Genomic DNA, 8,821 nt, shown 5'->3' with positions numbered 1-8,821 from the left:
AGATGCTTTCTTAGAAGTCCCAATCCCGCACTTTTGAAAGTGCCCAGATCAGTGACAAGGCTGGAAAAAAACCCAGCCACAAGCACACAGCCAGTTTCTAAAAAAGAAAGCCTTGCTGCTAGCTCAGAAAGTACGCCTAATTTAAACTAATGGACTTTCTCAGTCTCTCTGATGTGCAAGAAAAGTATCTTTAAAAACTGTCTTTAGGGATTCAGTCCAAGGTCTAGCTTTCTCTGCACTTTCTGTCTCAAATTCACCATTACTCAGTATTTGGCCCCAATACAAACTCATTATACCACCCATGCCGAGTGCAGTTACAGAGCTAGGATTTTTCTGACTGCCTGTTTTACGGGCTGAAAGCTGTGCTTGTTCCCACTCTTAATGTGCTCTGATAGGTGAGAGGTAAAATTTTAAAACACAGTCCTCACTGAGAGACTAATGAGAGAACAGCCAAGAAATCTGTTTAAGTTTTCTAAGTGTGCCCATTACCAAGGGATCTGAATGTCTCCACGGTGGATCTTGGCATCCCATAGACTACAATTCCACACAGGTAGAGGTCTTTGCAAGAGTTTTTACCAGCTGGCACACAGGAGTCCCATCCACCCTTGGGCAGCAAAGTGGAGAAAGCCATGGATTTGATTGCAGTACAACTCCACAATATCTTTGCTCTAAGGGAGCAAGAAAAACAGTCACCATGGACCCTGCCCTGCAATCTAACAGTCAATGAGAACGAATGTTTCAGGAAAGAGCTAAGCAGCTGGAAGTTAGGAAGAGACTCTTTCTTGTGTTTTGTGAAACTGCTGAAATATGGCATCACATTACTCCAGTGGATGGAACCGGAAAGCCTGGAGCCCAGCAGCATCATTGCACCCATAAAAGTTAGCACAGAGTTGAAAAGCCGTGACAAGCAAGATTTTGGGTAATCTGAGGATCTCCATTAACCCCAATCCATGGAACAGAGCATTGGCCAGAAGTTACCCCCCATTACCAATGACTGAGGACACGTGACCTGATCCATCCAGGATAAAACATTCACTGTTCACAATTCAAAAATAGATTCTGGCACATTGAGCTAGATGAGCCGAAGTGTGAAAGTCCAATGATTTTGACAACAGGAGGAGACTCTGCAGCCTCATGTAGTCCCAACCCAGCCCTAGGAAGAGGTCAGGAGAGACCCATTCACTCTTAATGACAGGATCTGCTAGGTCAGAGTAAATGAATTACCACTCATCTCTCTGGTAGGTGGATTCTGCAGAGCACTCAGACAAGAGATGTGATCAGACAAATGAAGACACTGGGGCAGAGCAATGCTTAAAACATTCTGCTCAATCAGCGGGACCCCTCAGACTGCACCAGGAATCAAATATAATTTGGTGCTATTTGAATACAGGACATCTTCCCCTAGGAACCCACCAAGCAACCAAAAAAAAAGATCTGGGAGAAGAGACAGCTGAGAAAGTTGCTGCCAAAGGCAAAACGGCCAGGACAGGATCCCCCTCCCTGGCAATGTTGGAAGTTGCACTTCACCCTCCCACACACTACAGAACAGCCCGGCTCAGGACTTAGGAGACCTAAAATAAAAACCCCACTTCCCACAAGGGATGCTGTGCTGCAAGTTGAGTGGAGGAACAAAGGGCAGAGCCAAGAAGCAGTTTAGACAATACTGAACTAAACTTGCCACCCACAACACCGAAAGGAGCCAAAAGACCCAAAGCCACTATACACATGAGTAGGACTGGATCCAGCCCTCCAATAGCCACGTAAACCAATGGCACAAGGCAAGAGTGGGATACAGGTCCTATGAGAAAGCTACTGATTCAGAACAGTAGTAAAGGCAACTGCATAGTAGCAGACCCTCCCCCCTACCCAGCTGCCAGAGCTCAAAAAGTCAAGAAATGCTAACACAAAAAGACACAAAACATATCAAAGCAAAAGGTGCAGCAACCTTCACTGAGCTTAGGAGAAGGGAAGAATAAGAAGGAGAGCCCACAGCATCTCAGTATGTGTATAGCAGAGCAACCTGCTGACTGCAAACAGCTCTTAAGAGCCAATTTTGTTTCAGAATCACGTGGAGCCCTTTCATGCCATCGCTCGGCATGTGGTATGTAACACTAGGGGCCTAAAGCCAGTAAGAGATTTTACATTAACTTCACTGCGTACGGACTAGATCTTTCTGACATATGGCTTTCTAAGCTTGCCCGGCACCACTCAGCTCTATTTAAAAGTTGTAGCCCTTGCGCCTCTATCAGATATTTGTGCATTGAGATAATATTCTACCTTCCGTTGCCCTTAACGAATGCCAAAGTAGACATGTCATTAATCACACCGGTTAAACAGCTTCTTTGTCATGTTAATGAATCAGTCTTGTGTCACAAATCAGTACTGGTGACGATGGACATAAAAGGTGAAGCAATTATCTTGTTTCCGTCTATAAGAATCCTGATTAAACCTTATGGTTCATTGTACACGCTGGGAGAAGACTGTCGTCTTCTTCCAACACAAATGCTGAGCTGTTACATGATGGGAGTTGAAGAGAAGAGCTCTGCAGCCCAAACTGATGGATGCTGGAGAGGACCAGGCCCAGTAGCATGAGCATGAAGCAGAGCTCCACAACCCTATTAATTACAAAAGAGGATTAAAGCAGCTGAAATAAGTTTTATGGAAGGGATACGCACAAAGGGAAGTTCTGGCTCTCCAGCTGGAGGGTGTGATGTGTGGAGCTATGCTTTCTTTCTGAGTGGAGGGTGTTTCATTTTTCCCATTGCTTCTGGGTTTTGCTGATTGCCTTATGGGGCCAGGAAGGATTTGTTTCCTTCCTATTGCTACAGATGTTGGGGGCGGGGAGGTTCCCACTTTCCTCAGAAGCATTGGGTGTTGGCTGAAACCAAGGCTGAAGATTTTGGCTAGGGTGTGCCAATCTTACTTCTGGGACTTAAGCCCAAAGGTTCCTGACTACAGGGTCTTGTCCATCTGCCCAGGGTCAGATCAAACACCATATTTGGGATCAGGAAGGAATTTTATCCCATGGTCAGTGCTATGGACTGTGGAGGCAGTGGTTGCCTTCCTCTGCAATGAGGGATGTGACCCTCTTCCTTGGATCATACAACTGCGTTTTAGTAAGCCATGCAGTGCCAGGACACGGACAGCGCTCATCCCTCTTCCTTACTTGCGGCAGGGTAAACTGCTCTTGGTGCTTGGGGGCAATATGCCTTGTAGCTGTGCACCAGAGTTGATTGTGTAGTTTTAGGAATAAGTTAGACACGGACTTGTATGGGTTAGTTTGGATAGGGATATTCCTGCCTGAAGCAGGGCGTTGGACTACATGACCTTCAGAGGTCCCTTCCAGCCCGACTTTTCTCTGATTCTACCATTCTGTGCCACGATCAAGGGCTTTATATTTATTAAAGACCTGTACAAGTCCACTGCTAAAGGCTAGCTGTTATGCTCATGGGCCAGATTCTGCTCATACAGGTCAACATTGACACATGGGGGAAAGGTCCACAGGGGTGCAGCCATATCACAGCACCCCCTTTTTGGATTGGACCACACCTTGGGAACATCTGGGGAAGTCTTTAAAGCCCCCAAAGCAGGTGAGAATCCCCTCCCTCCACCCAGTCACCTCACCTCTCCTCCCCACTACCTGCTGCTGCTTTCCATGCTGTCCCACAGATGGGGGAAGCTTCAGAGCCGCTCCTGCCTGCTCTAGCTGGGCTTCACGTTCTGCTCGTACAGGTTGACATGACCTGTTGACTTGCAGGTGTGTCCCCTTCCCCAGACCTAGTCCAAGAGGACGAGGCAGCATGGGGGAATGCACCCTCCATTCACTGCTGAACTCGCTGTCCCAACTGAGCCTGGCCCCAGCCCAGCTCGGGCAGGCAGAGCAGCTCTGAAATGTCTCTCGCCCCAGGGACAGCAGGGAAAGCAATGGTGGTGAGCAGGGAAGGTGGAAAGGAGAGAAGAGAGGACATGACTGATCACAGAGAGGAAGGTGGGATTCTCACCAGCTCTGGGGACTTACAAAAGATCCCTGGAGGCTCCCACAGCATAGTCTGTCCACACCAGTGGGTCAGAAAGGAAGAGGATGCTGGAAGTGGGGAGGCAGCCACTGCTGAAGCACATTTTGCTGTTCCCACCCCTCCTTTTGCCAAATCCAGGGTCCACTGCTGCATAGGGACATTTCCACTCACTTCAGTGGAGCTTCAGCCAAAGGGTGAAGGGTGCCAGAAGCTAGTTCTATGGGAAAGTTCATAGGGAAGTTACTGTGCAATGAGCTGATGAACAGCCTTTTGTGTCTAAGGGCAAGGGCATTAATATGAGTGAGCCACCTCACTCCAAAGCACTTGGGTCCACACAGCACTAAGTTACAACTTAAGTGCAACTCAAGCAGCATTTAGGCAGCCAACTCCAACTGAGCAATCCACAAAGTCCCACCCAACCACACAGGCACCCCAGAGCCTACATTTTTATCAGAAAACAAGTGCCTGAAGTTATGCTATTGAGCATGCCAAAATGCTACTGCTCTCTTGGCAGAGTTGAGCAGCTTTGCTCTTGCCTGAAGCCATTTGGGATTCACAAGTTAGGAGTGAAGGGAACATTTAGGCACTTAAGTGTAGGAGGTGGTTTCAGCAAAAACACTGCACATTTTCAGGCTGCAAAATAACTTCATCTAGTAGCTCATAACGGGACTTCAGGTGATACATTTCAGCTCGACCTTTATTCAAATACATCTGGAGACCTTAACAAGAAAAATGCTAATGTCGAAGGAGAGTGCTGACAAATCAAAAGGCTGAGAAAAAGGTAACGACTGTGCCAGGCGGGCCAGTAGACTCTTCAGCAACATGTTCAGTAGCAGGGAAAAAACAGAGATTTTGGTTTTTTATGCGGGTGGGTGCAAACTTTACAGTCACATCTTCATCAAAGGCCCTGGGAATCATACCTGATACAAGCAGATTGTGCCCAATAACCTTGCTTTATCCTCAAAATGATCTAGCTGTTCACCAATTAACTGGTGCTGTTTAACCACCTGGCAATGCCGACTGCTACACTGTGATGGACATCACATGTGGGGTGTAGGCGACAACATTCAGACAAGACAAGGCTGAAACAGCATAGATGTGCAGTAAGGCTAACTGCACCTTGTCATGTATCCACAGATGCATCTCAAGCAGGTCCAAGGAGGTGATCCTCCCCCTCTATGCGACACTGGTCAGGCCGCAGCTGGAGTACTGCGTCCAGTTGTGGGCACCGCACTTCAGGAGGGATGTGCACAACATGGAGAGGGTCCAGAGGAGGGCCACCCGCATGGTCAGGGGGCAGCAAGGCAGGCCCTACGAGCAGAGGCGACGGGACCTGAACATGTTCAGCCTCCAGAAGAGAAGGCTGAGGGGGGATCTGGTGATCGTCTATAAACTTACCAGGGTGGACCAGCGGGGAACGGGAGAGACCCTGTTCCCCCGAGCGCCTCCTGGAGTAACAAGGAATAACAGCCACAAGTTGATTGAGAGTAGGTTCAGGCTGGACATCAGAAGGCACTACTTCACAGTCAGGGTGGCCAGGATCTGGAACCAGCTTCCAAGGAAAGTGGTGCTGGCCCCTACCTTAGGGGTGTTTAAAAGGAGGCTTGATGATTACCTAGCTGGAGTCATATGAGCTTAAATTTACCAGGGGTCATATAAGCCCAGTATTCATTCCTGCCCAGGCAGGGAGTTGGACTTGATGATCTGCTCAGGTCCCCTCTGACCCTACATCTATGAACCTATGAACCTATGACTAGGGATCGTGTGGAGTCCTGTTCTGGAATCGATGCTGATGGAGACACTCAGTACATTGAAAGATGTTGCAAGAGACTCATTAAGGGTTTAAAAACAAAACAAAACAAGAAACACAATAAACTAAACAAAAAGACCCAACAGCCTACCCACCCCCCACCCCCCACAAGACATTCATGGCCCAACTAAGAAGTTCTCATGATTATGATCAATTTGTAAAAACAACACAAGTAAAAGGTTTCTGGTATTCTCTATCAAACTTATTCTCTCCCTTGACTTGGGAATGGTGCTCAAGGCAGGGAGAAGGGTTTTTCTTCCAACCAAGCAGGCATGCCAACTCACGGAAGTTCTTAATGCCAACATCCTAGCCAACTAAAGTACGGGATACCAAGTCCTCAAACATTTCCAAAAAGTTAACTGAACAACACAGTCAGCAACTCAGTTGAGCAGAAAGACTAAGGCACCATAAACAATAAAAACGATCTTGAAACAGTATTAACAAGGCTTCATGAGAAAACTAAACATACATATGGTAGTTTTTGTTCTTGACATAATCTTTTTCTGATCAACATTTCAAATGTGTTTAGCCCTATAGTTCACTTCATGTAGTAGATGTTGCATGGCATCCTGTTGTAGCTACGAGACATCCTATGAAACTGAATCTTAACACAGTAAAAATGGTTGTTACCTAAAATGTATCCTATTTTAGCTTCTATTTCAGTTGCACATAAAAGCCACAAGCAAAACTGAGGCTGCATTGTCTAAACTGGGGGTAGCCAACCTGTGGCATGAGTAGCATGGGCAGTCTCTGTGAGTGGCATGCAGCAAATCAAAGAGGGGGCAGGCAGCATGGCAGGTGATTTGACAGGGAGCACAAAGCAGGGAGCACAAAGCAGAGCAGCTGATCAAGCAGGAGAAGGGGATCTGACTGGCACTCAAGAGGGCAAGGAACTTAATTTGTGGCATGCTTGCCAAGACGGTTGATCCCCAGTGGACTAATGCTGTAGAGATACAAGTTACAGTCCCTGCCCCAGCTGCTTACAGTTAAAACAAACAAAAAGATAGAGGTGGAAAAAAAGGATATATTAACCTAACCCTAACCCTGCCCTTTACTCATGTGGAACTGGGGCATAGAGAGGTTCAACAAACAAGGAGCTTGTGGAAGAGCCAAGAGCTGGACCTACATCTCCTCCCAAGGACCCACAAGTCCTCAATCCAGCCTGTTAACCCCAAGACAAATCTTCCTGTCTACTAAAAAGCTGTAGGATGAAAAACAAGGAAGCACATTATGGTTTCACTTTCAAGAAGATTCCCTTTGGACTTCCAGTTTTTCTAAGCAACCCCACAACATTTTTCTGCTATCTTTGTTCTCTTCTACTAAAGATTGCAGTAAAATGCTAATGGAGGGAAAGTCCTATCTTGACCAAGAGAAGTATGCAGCAATGTAACCAGGTATGAGCAAGCAGAGGCATGAGTCCAGGGCATGAGCTTAGAGGGGGCTCCAGAATGGGGTCTGCCCCTGGGAGTCTGCACCATTCTCTGGATGCCAGGCCTTGAGCCTCCGGCATCTGCCGACAGTGTCTAGAAAGAGGAGGTATCCTTTTTTCAGGAAGAACTGGTAGTGTGGGGGGATGTCAGCATGTCCAGCAGCCAGAGGTCTAAGACAGTTGCCACCGGGTGAGCTGCGGCAGTGACTGCAGGTGGAAGAGGAATAGGTGGGATCTTGGCACCAGGTAGCTGCTGGCCATGCCAACGCTTCCCCTACAGCATGGATGTCTCTTACAGGAGTGGGAGGAAAGCCGTGAGGCTACTGAGGGGACTGGGACTACTGGAACGTGACATTACACTGGCAGGTCACAGTCTTAAAAGCTCCCGCGTGTTACCTGCCACACATCTCCACACCAGCTAGGCATGGCAGCCGAGCTACACCCAGAGCACACGCAGCTGATTGCTGTCATGAGCAACATCTGCCTTTTGGTATCACTGCTGCAAGGCTTCTAACAAGTCACTGAAAACTGAAAATGAAGCAGTGTTATCTCTGATTGCCTGAGGCCACCTTGGATGAATGCCACCCCTGAAAATTAGGCATCTCAAACTTCAGATATTGGATAACTGACATGAGGGAGGGCTAGTTCTCATTTCAGGGCTTTGGCAAGATTTTGGATGCAGCTACTGCTCTCTAACTGTCAGCTGCTTGGCAGGGCTATCTGCTGGTACCCAGTGCCAATCAGTCTTTTTGGATATTGATTGTATCTAAGTGGAAATGCCACGTACGGAATTTCACAGGAGCAGTGTTGACTCATTAGCTTTTCCTTGATTAAGAGATGAATGGGCCACAGGCCAGCAGCAGCTCTCTACAGCAGCAGCAGCATGGCTTGGGTTAGCAAAGAGTTAAAACAAGCTGCTTGGAAGATTTCAGGTTGCAAGGGATTATGTCCATCAAGGCCTCTCCACCTCAAAACAAAGCATAAAAGACCGGCCCTTTGGGGAAGACTAACAGAAAATATTTCCATGCGGAGCTAGGCTGAAAATACAACCATGTTTTAAAAAAAGAAATTCTAGGACAGCTTTCCAAAAGCACTGTTCCCCCATGTCTCTCTTGTTCTCAGGACAAGAACAGGGGCTCAGGGCAGACAAGCTTTACATCTCAACTGAAGCATCTTGAAGACCAGGGCCCTGCCACCCCATCCCCAGTGTATGAAGTCAAAGATCAAGGCTGTTTTGACCTATACCCTGCTTGTCCCTCTATAGGTTATAACAGCTAGACTGCAGTGCGTGTCACTTGTATCTTATCTTATCCTTCCTTGCTAGGATGTCACCTCCCCTGCCCGTCCCATAGTATATATCCCAATGATAGCGTACTAACTTAACACGACACCAATAGGAAATCCCTACACACACCTGTGGTGGCCAGAACCAGAGGGGTTACTATCATGAGCAATAAATATATGCTCTTGGAGACATTCAGGCAATTGTCTAAGCAGTTAAGATTAGCTAATGCAAAGCTTGCAAGTTTGCAACCTGTAAGTGGAATTTGTCTGTCACAATTTAAC

This window comes from Gavialis gangeticus, unplaced genomic scaffold (assembly GCF_001723915.1).
Source record: "Gavialis gangeticus isolate Ggan-Ray unplaced genomic scaffold, GavGan_comp1, whole genome shotgun sequence".
NCBI classification, from domain to species: Eukaryota; Metazoa; Chordata; order Crocodylia; family Gavialidae; genus Gavialis; species Gavialis gangeticus.
This window is presented reverse-complemented; position numbering follows the sequence as displayed.